Source organism: Aethina tumida, chromosome 1 (genome assembly GCF_024364675.1).
Source record: "Aethina tumida isolate Nest 87 chromosome 1, icAetTumi1.1, whole genome shotgun sequence".
In the NCBI taxonomy this organism is placed as follows: domain Eukaryota; kingdom Metazoa; phylum Arthropoda; class Insecta; order Coleoptera; family Nitidulidae; genus Aethina; species Aethina tumida.
The window spans coordinates 52300384-52314723 of NC_065435.1; the positions used below are offsets into that span (position 1 = coordinate 52300384).

At 30.6% G+C, this 14340-nt stretch overlaps 1 protein-coding gene across 4 annotated transcripts in view; it reads right to left on the reverse strand.

The window, feature by feature from the left end:
• LOC109594497 (hemicentin-2) overlaps positions 1–14340 on the reverse strand; it is a 300510-nt gene that overhangs the window by 182952 nt on the left and 103218 nt on the right. For all 4 annotated transcript variants that reach the window (XM_049961987.1, XM_049961988.1, XM_049961986.1 and 1 more), the window contains one exon: positions 4359–4389. The gene's annotated coding sequence lies outside the window, so the exon portion shown is untranslated. The remainder of the gene's footprint in view (positions 1–4358; positions 4390–14340) is intronic.

Genomic DNA, 14340 nt, shown 5'->3' on the forward strand with positions numbered 1-14340 from the left:
TAGAGCGATATAAAATTAAAGAAAAAATCAGTAAAACCAACGTAAATGGTTTTTTATGTCATAGACGAGATTAGATTGGAAATTATTTGCTTGTCTATATTGATCCACACATTTTTGACTTGTTCAAATATTAAACTTTGATTCGTCCAAAAATAGTATTTTATTCCAAAATCTAGATGTCCAATTATGAGGCCTATGAGCAAAAAGAGGATTTGCTAGTCGATGTTTAAAGACAGGATTTTTTTGCTGGGCGTCTTCCTGACCCTGCCTCCACCTGTCCCTGCAGCCTCTGCTTGTCTTCGAACTAATTGATTCATCTCCTAAATCTCTTAAAATTTGAATTATTTCTAATAAGCATTTTTATGTGACGATTTATTGCTCTGGATGTTTTTCTACTTCAACCACCACGTTTTCGATTCTCCACACTTCCATGAACCCAAAACCTTTTAATTGTTTCTGATACCACTTCTTGATAAAAGAAACAAAAATAATTATAGGCCATAATTATTTTTATTTTTTAAATCCGCCGACAAACGTTGACCGTGAGACATTATTCTTAATATAAACATAATATTCATCTATGAATGATATAAATACGACTGAAAAATACTCGAGTCGCTTTAATTTTGTCGAATACAATTTTTTGAATTTTAGAAAAAATTGAATAGAAACACACCTAGTGAACGTGAAAAATGTGTGGGATATAAATGAACAAACAGAAATAAAGTGGCGGGCATAAAGAAATAAATATTTTATTTAATATTTAAAATAGTCGCTCTAATTTTGTCCGATATTGTATATTTATTAAATAATTTATACAAAATTTCAAAAAAAAATGTTCATATTTGGGTTGTCCATTATAACGGCTGTAAATTCATCTAAATTTGATGATTTTCGTTGTTTCAATCGAAACTTCGTTCCATAAGTTTAAAATTGGATTTAGAATCAGACATTACGCTAGCCAATCTAAAGCTTCAACATGATTATTATCTTTTAATCAATTTTGAACAATTTTCGACGCATGCTTTAGTTCATTATCATGTATAAAATTCCATGCAACTGTTACGAATAATGTTGTAATTATTCTATACTATGCCAAGAAAAGGAACCCCACACCGTAATGTTTTCTCCACAGTGTCCCAAAATTTTTATTCCAGTCCAGGTCCAAACTTTTATTTAGAGGACGAAACATATTGTTTACCATCGATCCTATTCTATTGAACTTCATCAGTCCAAAGTACCGTTCTGAAGGATAATTAATATATTTTTATGGAATCTTAGTCTTGTTCGAATATTCTTTTTCAATCATTTTATGATACAAAATGTTTAATATTAAATTTTTGTTATTTGTGTCTATCTTTGAAATGAAATTTAATCTCATACTGAGAGTATTGTATGTATACAATAATAAAGATCTATTATGCATATTTTATTAAAATATATATCCAATTACACGTGTTAATTATAATTAAATTATACAAACTGGATTTAAAACTGTCTACTAACATTTAAAAAAAATAATAATATTGTTGGAATGCGGCATTCTCGAAATATGTAAATTCGGTCCATTAAAACGAATCATTTATTCATAATACAATTATTGCATATGACATTAAAATTACTATGTAATCTGTTTATGCTGTAGAACTAAAATGATTAATAAATTATTTTACGAATTATTTATAGGAAAATAAACATACTCAATTTATTCGTACGCTATAATCATGTAAATCTATTCACTTTTAGATTCTTGTTATAATAATTCAGATTTGACGTTTGCTCGTTATGTTTGAAAATATTATTGATCGTAAGGTGTCAAATTATTAAATCTTTCATATGTGTTTTCCTAAGAAAAAGCTTACTTTAGCAGTATATTGGTTTACTAATAAACACAAAACACATCTTTAGCCCAAGGTTGTTATTTGAACCTCCCTTCGGATATTCGCAACACGAGAGCAAGTCTTCTATGATTATTTGGATATAAACCCGAAAATTATAACATAATTAAATTTTCCTATTGATTGGAGTTTGACCCAGTTGTTGTTGGCAGAGACTGGTCCCTTGAGTAACTAAATTCTATATAATACTCTACCATATACATGCATATTAGGGAAAAACAAATCGCATTAGAATCCTTTTTTAAAGCTTATTTTGTATGTTTTTATTTATTCAATATATTTTATTTACTAAAACATCCATGGTTTATTAAATATTAACAAATTATTGATTGATTTTTTACAATTTATTTAAAATTAACTTTAAAAACTGTTAATTTTATTTTAATATTTGTTTTTATTTCAGAAGCGTGAAAAACAATTCAGTTGTGGGCATTTCAATAACCAATGTTTATTTGACCCAACGTAACATTAGTTACCCACTACGCTTTCAAAGGCCTTTCTTTTATTTGTTTAATCAAAGTTCCCGTCACTAGAAAGAATGTTCTGACTGTCTGTTTCCGGTCAATATCAGATTAAAGGAAAGGTCAAACGGCCAAAGGGAACGTTTATGGATTGTCTCTTAGGAAACCGTTCCTTATTTTTTTGTTGTGAATCATAAAAAAGATTAAATACATGATGGTCCATAAAAACACAGAAGTACCTCAATATTTAAACATGTAATATAACTAGAATAGCTCCTAACAATGTCGTTATTTGACAGTGATAAATCGGAAAATGTATAAACGAAATAACAAAAAGAAAATATTTGGAATCGTAAATATAATATTGGATTTATCTCTCAAAGTGGTTTTTTCAAGTTGGAATATAACAAATCGAGTCAAGCTTAATAACTAAATGGTTTGCATATTCCATAAATAGCTCGACATTTCACTGCAGACTTTCTATATAAAGTCGCGGACTTCAAAGACCAAAGTTGGCACCTTAGATGATATTAGGTAGTCAATTCGATTTGAAATTTCCAGTCCGCTCAAATATCGCAAATAGATTTTGCTGAAAGGAGTTATTTGTGAATAATTTGCATATACCGTTTTCTGTTTTTTATTGGTATTCACTCAGTATTGTAAACGTGGTAAACGTCGTGTTAATAATTTTGCCTAATTTAATTATAACCATTTCATAATTACCTTCAGTCTTCTTGGCAAAATTAGCCAGAGTAAGTAAAGCTCACGATTCACGACGTGTACGTGTCTACAGTACAAGTTCATTGTTTTAGCGTGCATGTTCATAAATTTAAAGTTTAAAGTAGTGGCACAACAAAATTAAGCCCTGCAATTTCGAATTAGGCCTTTAGAGCGTCCTTATTAATTGGCGGCCACTGTAATAATCCATAACTTCCCAAATCCAAATCTATCACAGTTTTGGTAAGTTGTTAGTGGCAAACAGGAGTAGTGCACCTCGTGGGACCTTATCCCCCTACCAGGTTAATTATCGGTCATCAGCTAAGGGATTACTCTACCCAGCTTGTCCGAATTAGGATCTAATATTGATATAAAACATTATAGAGCTTAACTAAAACCGCGCTAAGGAGATTATTTGCCCAAACAACGCGGGAAAGATAGTCCCGCTCTTTGGATTTGTATTTAAATCAAAAATAATAAAACAGTCATAATAAAACGGCTCATTTCTTAGTAAATCTAAGTAAACAGACATAAATAAAAATTTTAAAGAGCAAACGTAAAACTTTTCATGGATAAGTCAAGTTTATAGTAATTGAAGATCTTCTCCCTAACCGTATAAATCTATATTTTGTATGCAACATTTTAAATAATTGTCACAATTCAATTTAAAAAGAATCCACGTTCACAATCGGTGCTATAAGAATATAAAATATATCCAACCCCTGCGATCATTTTGTTACAATAAAATAATAAGAATACGTATAAAATGGAAATGCGTATTATTTAATAAAAATTGAAATTACATCACTGACGTTTAATGGACAAAGATTCTTTTGAAGAAGTCCTAGAATAAATTTAAGTTCTGTGTGCAGGTCTTAACAAAAACATTCACCCGAAGAACTCAATTAAGAGTAATGTCTCACACACGTTTATCTTATTTTATCAATGCTGGGTTTAACAATAGTGGGAATTTAATTTGTCTGTGGTTGTTAGTTAAAGGTTTCCTATTTCGCTTAAAAAAAATTACACGTTGATAAAATCTGAGACCTCTTGCGCAAACCTTCTCTTAGAAACTTCCTTTTTGTTTATGTTCTTTATTAAGGTTTCATGGCTGTTCCATTTAATTAATAGCATTTCCAATATTAATGGTATTGAAACGGAAAATAAAAATAAATTGGGAAATTAATATTATTGTGGTACAAAAGTTCGACAAATTAATGAGATAACTTTTAACCGTTTGGAATATTGTAACAATCTATTTATTAAATTGGACAAAAATTACCTTTTGTTGTCGTGACCAGTTTCTATGATACCTGAAAAAATAAACAGAAATACGTTTGTTAATAAATTTAATCAATTATTTTAACATGAAATTAATTTTACTAATAAAACGGAAAAATGATCAACTGTTTAGACCGTCAAGGTATTTATGTTACACAACCCTCATTTATTTTTCAAAACGTTTTTCTAAAAAAAACATTTACTAACCAAATTGCCGCAAAAACATTGTAAAAACGCGCTCCAGACTAAAAACCGCCATGGCAATTAATAATATGCACGGCAATTACTAAGCGCGAATATGAGGGTTAATTATTGTGTTAAATTGATGTTCGTGTTTAAATTTACATGCTTCTGTTTAATGTTTTCTGAATGTGGGTGGGTAACTCGTTTTAATTAGATTTCCGGGTTTTATGAGAAACACCCAGCCTGTTTTTCGGAACATACACACACTCACGTGTATAATAGTAAATTTAAGTCTTTATGATTTTGCCCGTAATAATAATGCAATTGCGGCAGTACCTGTGACCGTAACGTTGTAAGAGGTATTACGCAGGAATGCGGGAGTTTATGAACGAAGAGTATGTGTGGCTTGTAGTAGATTCACTTTCAAAATTATGCATAAATGGCACACACACTAAAAATATGATGCTCTGTCTAGGCAATATCTCTGTGTATGTAAGACTTGTCCTTTAATTAGATTTTATTCTATTTCATCGTACTGACATTTGTTGACATTAAATGTACTATGTGTACATCCAAAAATAAATAATATTTATTAATAAAATTTGGTGTTAATAAGACCTAAAATAATATTTTATTAAAAATTGTGCTCATTAATTAAATACTCGTCTCGGCATGATGCAGATCAGGTTGGGAATTTGAAATAAAGAGTTCCATATTTTTTGAATTTCGTATTTCGATTGTTCAAGAATCTCTGGCCGCCTGTGAAGATCAGTCGATCTTCATCATCAGAAAAATTGTATTTCACTCACCGTTCTAATTTGTTCTGTCACGGCACAATTGTGGAAACCAAAAGACTTGACACGACTGTATAGTGACGATATAGCTATTGGCCGATACACGGTATTATTCCAAGAAGATGTCACATGATTTGCTTTTCTATAGCATATCTTGGTCATCCAGAGCCTCCGCCATAATTTTGCGTTTCTACAGAACATGCAGACCAATACTTGACCTCAGAAGACACAAATCGACTAACCCTTTGTCGATATTATTATTTTATTATTGATTTAAAAATTTGTTGACGGAGTTTTATTTTAATGATATATTCGTTGCGATATACCATTGGTATTCTTAATCTTCTCCATCAGAAAAGACAATTATGTCCTAATTTGTTCTATCACGGCACCATTGTAGATGATTTGCTTTACTATATTACAGCTTTTCATCCATGACTTCCAGAGCCTCTGGCATAAGTTTCTAGAACACTCCGTCAGAAGACACAAATCGATTAACTCTTCTCTAATAATTCGTCTCCTTTCAGATGGTATTAATTTCTTCCAAAGTGTAATAGGATGATGTAGAATATAATGTGTATAAGTTTATTTATTATTTTTTGATGTTCGAACATGGATAACGAAACAAATATACATACACTATCGCTCATATGTAAAGCAACAAATGAAAAAACAATCATTTTATTAAAAGAAATATTTTTTTAATTTAAATTAATTTTATAATTATTTAGTATCTTCCTTTATATACGGATATTTTTATTTACATAGATCTTATATAACTTTTTATTTCGAGCTGGGTTCATAAGTAAAGCAACCAAATCATATATTCAATACTATTGATTTTATAATTTATTTATGTGTCTGATAGCGTTCCTTAATGCTAAAAATGAAATGGTAAAATCAGGTAAAATTGAAGTCGATTTAAATTTAAACAAATCGATCTTTTCGAGGACAATTTCCAATTTTAATAGAAAAAAGTTTACAGTTTACAAAAGTGGTGAAAAACGTAAGACTAACGAAGTCAGTGTGTCAGTGTCGGTACCATAATGAAAGGTTTGGGGATGTGTTTCTGCATTTGGCATGAACCCGCTGGTTAATATAGACGGGATAATGGATCGTCTCGTTTATCGTCTCAGTCTAAAGAATCATATGCTTCCTTTTGCCGAAAACTAATATAAGTTTAAGGTGTACCTTCCAGCATGATAACGATGCGAAACACACATCTAAGATAGTTGAAGAATGGTTTGTATCTCATGAAGCATGTGTAATATTTTGGCAAGCACAGAACCCAAACCTCAATCCAATTGACCTTTGGGATAAAATTGATCAGAAAATTCATACAAAAAGACTATCAATTTTAAATGAACTATACGGTGAAGTTCAAAATCAGTGGAAAGAAATGTGGAACAATGAATTGCTACTGAAATCAAGGAAAAAAGGTGTTTAGAAGATATTAGAAATAATGGATATGTTACGAGATACTAAATAAAGGAATGCTATGTAGGTAAGATTGTTTTATTTTATACTTTTGGCCCTTGATTTTCTTTCAAATATTAATGAATACCCAAAAATAAACAATTATACTGCCATATTGTTGTTATCAAACATAACTGCCATATTATGGATATTAAAACATACACTTTTATAGAAATAAATGAAAATTTCTACAGTTGCTCTACATATTAACTATAGTGTATATTGAATACAACTAATTTAAGATATATACGCCCTCCAAATTTATTTTTAATTCTAATAACTCTATATATAAAAATATTGTAATTCACATTTTAAAAATATCAGTGAGTGTGAATAGTATTTATTGTTAAGATTTAAAATACTAATGAGTGCAGTTTGATTTATATTCACCATTCAATTCTCCATTGGATTAATTGGTTATGTAAAATATGAAATGAAATCATGTATGTTACTTTCAATAATTGCAATATATGTTGTGTATATGTTTTTATGAAGCATAAATGTAATTCTTTGCGTAATTAATATTTATTATTATTGATTAATGATTAATAATTTAAAATTCGCAAAAACAACATATTTTAAATCATTTTAAATAATATAAAAATAAATTTACATTCTGTTTAATTAAAGTGTAGTATCTTAAAAATTGTTTAATTATAAATTTAATTTTCAATTACGAAACGTAAAGTGTGGTTAAATCGTGTTACTCTAAATCAATTTAAAATGCAATTAATTTTTTTACAGTGACAAATTTACCCCGTTTGTTTATTACAATTGGGTTTTTGCCACCGGCGATAACTACACACACGATTTTAATTACAAAATTACTGATTTATATTTCCGCTTGTTAAACCCAACATTGGTTCAACTTTCAACCATTATAAGATGTTGAACGTTCGAAAATAAATCAAAGGAACGTAAAGAAATAAAGTTAACACCACGTTAAACTCTAAAACTGTATAGTTCAAATGTAACGCAATATCCTAATGCAATTTCTATTCAAGTTTTATCAATCTTTTGATCTATTACATGGCGTAGTCAGTGCCACTATTCAGTACAGGTAGGTAGGTAGGTAGGTAGGTAGGTACATTTACGCGCACCTGCTTTCCAGGAATTAGATTGAAACTAAACTTCAAATTCCTTGTGCATTGTATTAAACTAGTCTGATATACAAGATCATGTTAACAATCTGCAGCTGATATATCCGCACGTTCGCAATAATGTTCGCATACATGTTCTGATTTAAGCGCTCAGAGTAGGGTTCCATCTATATACTTACAATTAGTCACAATTTAATACAATAATCCGCCACTGTAATCTGCTACACTTTAGTTGGACTGCCGTTAAAATTGGAATGCACTTCGCCGATAGGATCGAAACAATTGTGTGTCGGTAGTATACGAATGCCGGAGGAGGGTTGTCTGTACTGCTGTACTGCCATACGATCGAAATCAAGCCGACATACCTGTTGGCCAAATTAGTTTACAGGCTTAAGGTAATACACATAATTAGCTGATAATTTGAATGCAAACAATGCCGGCTATTCTCCGATCCACCTCATCTTAACATCATTTCCACATATCCAGCACTAGCTCTTATTTATACTTGTCAATAGTTATACCACGACTATGTGACTGCCTAACAAAAACTGATAACGGAGGAAAAACGAAGAAAAAAAATCGAACAACGAAATACGGTCCTGTCAGAAAGTTTAGGTGATTAATAGGTTTCAGACGGTTCATGCTGAGTTATTTAGACGCTAGTTAATTACACATTGCACAAGTGTTTGATTGATTTGTTTAAAACTAGTGCATCTGACAAAATTCATCGATTAGTCTAAAACTATTGTAAAACAGGAGTCCATAATTAGAGCCCGGACTGAATACATCGACGTCATAAAAACGGATCGTAAACTATCTGAAAACAATCGGACGAGGTCCAAGTCCATTCTCATCACACGAATATTTCATTTAACAATAAACTCGAACGGGATGCTTTGCAATATAATTGATTCGCTTTTGTTCGGAACCGTAAAAAGTCTTGTATTGTATTCAAGAAAAGAACATATTTAGGAGTCTCCGCCGCCGTTTATTAATCAAATTTTAAAATGCATTTCATTTTTCTAACAACGGAATGTTTTATTGTTCTACAACTATAGAGAATGATAATTTTTATAAATTTTATTAAGAAATAATTAATTATATAGTGTGACAGAGTGAACTTTTTTGGCCGCACTGCATTACTTACGTCTTTTGAAGTGGATAATTTGAATTTACTGGAACATTTAATTATATTTAATTAATAATTTAATTTAATTAAAAATATTAAAAAATAAAGACACGTACGGAGTTGCTCATATTACCTAGAAACTATGAATGCTTGACTATATCACGATTTAGTTATTCAACCAATTATTCCATTTGCTCAAGAATTTGGACCAGATTTTGTTTTAGTAAGTAACAGTGTCCGAAAACTTAAAGGAGTTTACTAATGATCCTCGTAGAGCAAAAATGGCAAATTACGGATAAAGAATTCATTCGTTCATTAATTTTGAGTATGCCAAGGAGGGTGGAAGCTGGGGGAACCGACCAAGTACTGACTGGAAAAATTAATATTCTGTTTTTTTCTTTCAATTTCAATTAATTTTGTTTTATTAATTGGCTAAGGAATTTGTTAATATTAGTTGGAGCTGGAGTTAAGTAAACAATTGAAATAAATAGGTCAGTTATTTTCAAAACAATTAAACATTTTCTGCAGATTAAGAGGATCTGTAGATTGTCTTCCTAAAATGGGTTGACCTAGAAAAATAACAAATGAAGTGACTATAAATGAATAAAATCAAACAACTTGCCGTGGTGGACCCATTCTGTACTGCAGTTGAAATTAAAAACGAACTAGAGGATGCGAAGATTTCTTTACATATAGTTCATCGTGGTCTAAGGGAGAACTTTTATGGCCGAAAACCTTCGAGAAAACCGTTCATTTCGAAAAAAAAAACAGAAAGATCCATCTAGCGTTCGCTCATGAGCATCTAAATTGGACTATTACCAAGTGAAATACAGTATTCCTTTCAAAAGCAAGTTTAACTTGCATAATTCAGGTATTCGATGGTTAAGGCGTCCAAGCAACAAAAGGTTCGATTGAGTACAGGGTCGGTATAATTAAACATGGTGCAGGAAATGTAATAAGAGCTAGAAAACCGTTGTTTACTGGTTTCAATGGAGAATTTTTAGACCACCACTTTGTTTAGGTTCTCACGAATTTTTTCAAATTTTTGATAGGTTTCATTAAAACTAATCTTGCGTACGTTAGTCGTAAAATAGTCGTAAAATCAAAATTTATTTTAAAATATACTTATCTTAATCTATATGTTACTTACTTGATTTTTAACATATGTGATTTCTTTTCGAACCCTTTTCAAGTGTCAGGGTGTGTTCGCACAGTGGGTTCGAAGTTTAAATGGTTGGATTTCTACATGTTTTTATGTAGAACTAATCAATAAAATATTCTTCAATTAAATTAATTAATTAAAAGATTTAATATATTACCCCCCCCCCCTACGTGAAATCTTAGAGAATTGTAACTGTGTTCTTTTTATTTCTGTTTTTACAATATTAGTAAATTTAGTTAAGAAAATTGATTTTTACATTTTAGAAAATATTTAGTTTTTCCTTATGTAAACAATATTAGAATTGTAATTGTATTGAAATAATGTATTGTATTTTATTTTGAATTGCAATAAGGTGTTTTCGACCAAGTACATTATTATTTAGATTAGGGTTTCTTATAGAAAAACTTTTAAATTAGTTTGGCAACAATGTTGAGAAAAGGAACATTTGTTTAAGTCATCTGATTGGTTGATGTACGAGACATTCTGTTTTTTAAGGGTCTTAGTTACTATCTACTTCACCCTCTTCCTAGAATCTGAGTTTATAAAAATTATATTATTTTGCTTGATTTTTACCAGAATTTTTCTTCAAGATCGAAGTTCTTTTGGTTTTTTAATTACTGTTAGTGGAATCAATTGTTATAATATTCGTTTTGCCAAGTGTTTATGTTAATTTTAAATCATTCAGTTTCATATTTTTATTTGCTTTGTTTTTGTTTTTTCTTATATTTGTTAATATGGTTAGGTTGTTTTAACCTGAGTTTTAATTAGTCCGGTATTATAAATTTAAGAACAGTAAAATAGTGAGTAAAAATTAAGTATTAGTTCAGTTTGGTGCAAGATATGAGTATTGTGTGTGATATATCACGTTAATTGAAAAAGATCTGTTTCAACGAAAACAAAGATTAGTGATATTGATATTGATTATTGAATGAAGATTGTATAGTCTAATATTATAGATATCTCGGGTATAATAAAGACTGGTTTTACCGATTTAACATCTATTTAATCGAATTATCATCGGTAACCCGTTACAATGTAATGGTTTGAGGATGATTTTCTTGTAGTGATGTTGACTCTATATTAAAAATAAATGGAATTATAGATAGGTACCAATAATTAGAGATTCTTAAATTCACAAATTCGGCAGAATTATTAAGTGCTTGGCATGAAATTCAATTCCAAGGAATTACATTCATAACCTTATTGGCTATATAAAAAATAGATGCTTAGAGGTTACAAAAAATAAGGGATATGCCATTAAATATTAACATAATTTAATATAAAAATTAAAAAATACAATTTGTTTCATTACTTTTGTTCTCCCATATTATGTTGTTATTTGATGTTATGTTATATATTTGATCTTGAATAAAATTATTAATATATGTTTAAAACTTTATACTTTGTGTATTTTATCGTTGACATAAAATGAATCAATTTTTTTTGTTTGTATAAGCGAAAAATTACAAAATAAATATGTTTCTCTAGTTTTGCTCGGTACGGTAGGTATTCAAAGCACGCTCAGTGTAGTTTCAAATTATTTATATTGATTATTAATTACTTAGAGTATATAAAAAATTATTCTCTGAAATACTGACATTATTTTGAGTCAAACTGCAAACTTGTTAGAGAATTCGCCATAAATGAAATGAAATGTTTGAGCAAGTCTAGTAAAATTTACATCGTATTTATACAATTAATTGAATATAGTTTATGAAAATATTTGTGTTTTGTTTAAATTACAAATTAAATTGCCTAGTACGGTATGCCCCACATAAAATAATCTTACAAATAAACATACGTGCTTATCATTTTTAATTAAATTCTCTCTACCCTAATTAATTTTATGTCAATGTATTTTCAGTAATATTGATTGTAACTCATTTAATAAACTAACTAAACTGAAAATGTTAAATTTCACTGTTCTCAGACCATCAGCCACAAACGCTTTTGTACGCAATTATCAAATCTGATCATGTATCAATTTAAAATTGACACGAATTGAATGAAATACATGTAATATTACTGTCAGAGTAATAATGTAAATCGGTACAGTTGCATAATCCCTGATAATTGCGCTTTACCCACAGATCATAAAACTGACACATAACAAGCGAATGGTGCCGTGACAATTAAATCAGTTACCCGAAAACCGGGAAGCTCTAAAGTCCCGTTGGTCGGCACCTGTTTGGAAAATGATAAAATGGCTTGCAGCAGCGTCGATATCTTTCAAAGTTGATGCAGCAGAATCGTGTTCGTAGTCGAGATTGTAGCAATCCTAATGATAAAATTTAATTCCAGAACTGGTCTTTGTGCCCCAATGGAATTGCATCAGGTAATACGCAGTAATTGCAGCTGATTCCTTCTGAAATCAGGAAAGTTTCACTCACATACGTAGGTGTAACGCTTAAAGTCAAAAATTACTTTAGCGTATGCTCTGGAGGTAATGTTAACTTGGGACGTTTTAATACTGTCATTTTTTATGAAGTAAAACATACATAACGTGAAGAGATTTTTTATAAGGAACATAGAGATTCGTACAGCTGGTGGTATAACAATTCAGTCAGAATAAAGTCGTCCGACAAGAATATACGTATATTAAAGAAAGGTTGATGAAGGATATGTAATGAAGAATACACGCCCATGTTTCCTTCTTTTATGACGACATTTCCTTTATGAATAATTTACCCTCCTCGAGATAGCGAAGTATTTTGTCGCGCATTTTCAAGAGCCTGGACTACAACGTACAGCGAAATTTATATAATAACTGGCTTAAATTTGAAATTTCTCTGAATTTATAATGACGGGAGCAAACTCAAGTCGCACAAAAGCAGTCCCTTCAACAATGAGTGTTAGGATATTGAGTAAATTGGTACAAATGTGTGTTAAAATTTTGTGTGCGGATGCGATCTTTAGGAGCGAACCGGCGTTAAAATTTAGTAGATTTAATCAACATAACTCACCGAACTGTTATTCGTCCGCAAAACTCGCGGCGAAAATTACCCCATGAGTGAATTAAAGCTGACATTAATTTTAAACGCACGTTATAGAAAGCTTTTTGTTTGATGACATTAGTGTCTTTTAAATTTCCTCTTCCTCTCTTCGCGGTGTTTCATCAAAATCCAATCCGATTACAAAGGTAGATAAGGCTATTACGTCTGGTGTAAAGCACGGGAATGGCTGGTTTTATAGACGCTGTGCAGAGCGCCGGTGGTAATTCAGTGACGGACTAGGTTACATCAATGTTATTTTATTTCACAGGATTTGAATTGTTTCAGTCGTCTCGCGAAAGAAAGAAACCTGCTTTCTGCATTTGCATAAGTTCCACCGTTTTATGTTTTATTGCTAGAGAATATTTTAGCACCGTTCCGCCCAGACAGAGATGCACCACTCTTTCCTCCATTACAATCCATTAGTTTGGGAGGAAATCAATTATGAGGACTTTCAATTATCACACTGGTAATTCGTCTTGTATTATCGGCCACATAACAAACGTTGGCACGGTGAAATATCGCGAACGTGTTTACAAAAGCCGAACAAGTGATCGTGTACGTTCGAAATTAAACAGATTAGCATCGTTATTGGATTTCTATTCTAGACACTATTGTTTTGTTTAGAATAATTGCCTTGTGTACACGGGGCTAACCAAAGAGTCGGAACGGAATGGTGTATTGTTTGCTACTCCAACCTGTTCCTACCTAACCATTACACAGTGACAACTTTTAGGTACTATGTTCTATTAGAGTCCTCTATATATCAGACATTAGAACACCTTTGTAGCACAAACTTAGTTTTGTATATTACTCTTGGAGGTCAAGTCTTCACTTCACTAAAATAGCCAGTTTGAAGTTTTGGACTGTGTGGGTTAGAGCCTGATATTGTTATTCTAACAATCAAATTGAGAGCAAGTATTTCACTAGTTTCTTGTTCTAAATTAAAATTGAAATTTAATTTAATTGTTAATTAATTAATTACTTACTAATTATTTGTGCGCAAATGTACAGAATAAAATTTAAAGAAGTTGATTATTTTTAAGTTAAGAACATCGAAATCTTTAGTGTTTAAAGGTTGATAAAACAAATATTTATCAGAAGATTTGAAAAAACGGATCTTAGATATTCATAAATCAAGGTCAGAAT